The sequence below is a fragment of the Tupaia chinensis genome, unplaced genomic scaffold (assembly GCF_000334495.1).
Source record: "Tupaia chinensis unplaced genomic scaffold, TupChi_1.0 Scaffold146313_1, whole genome shotgun sequence".
Classification (NCBI taxonomy): domain Eukaryota; kingdom Metazoa; phylum Chordata; class Mammalia; order Scandentia; family Tupaiidae; genus Tupaia; species Tupaia belangeri.
Genome location: NW_006206169.1, coordinates 146077 through 146833, shown reverse-complemented (window position 1 = coordinate 146833; position 757 = coordinate 146077).

Below are 757 nucleotides of genomic sequence, written 5' to 3'. Positions count from 1 at the left end.
TGGTGCATTTCTTCCTAATTCTTGAAGTTAATTTGAGTGTTCAGAAGCGTGCAGCAGGAGGTGATCTGCAATCTCTCTTTCATTCTGTTTTCACTCTTTGTGCATCAGATTAGAGGAATATTATGACCTTAATAATATTCACATGTTTGGATCCTGTTCATTTGGATCTGTCTGGACACTTAGTGCATAGAGCCTTTGCAGGTGTGTCTTGCTTCATGAAATCACAAAGTCACATACAAATCATCAGTTTATTTAATTCCTTACATTTCCATATTACATTATGCTTTACTATAGATTGCTTCAATTATTATTCAGTTCTTTCTTTCTTTCTTTTTCTTTCTTTCTTTTTTTGATAGCACTAGTTGTAAAGAGAGGGTCACTATTCTCACTCTTTAAACAGAATAAAAACTTGTGAAGTCTAAGTGAGACAACAATCAGTGTTTAAATAGCTGACGTTATGTGTTTCCCTGGGAAATGGAAACCAGACAAGATAGGGAAGATCCAAGAAGCCATACCACCGCCCCATCTGGGGTGCACAGGGATTTCTCCAGTTGGTGATGGTAGTGGGCGCGATTGGGCATGGACTGGAATCCAGAGCTGGCAGGGTGTTACAGGACAGTCTGGGCTTCAGGGCCTTTCAGGAGTCCCAGCACTACTTTGAATTTGCCGCAGTGATTGTGGAGACTAGCAGGAGAGTTCAACAGTAAAATTGGGGGTCCAGGGAGACTATAGCATGCACGGTATTTGGGGACTGTGT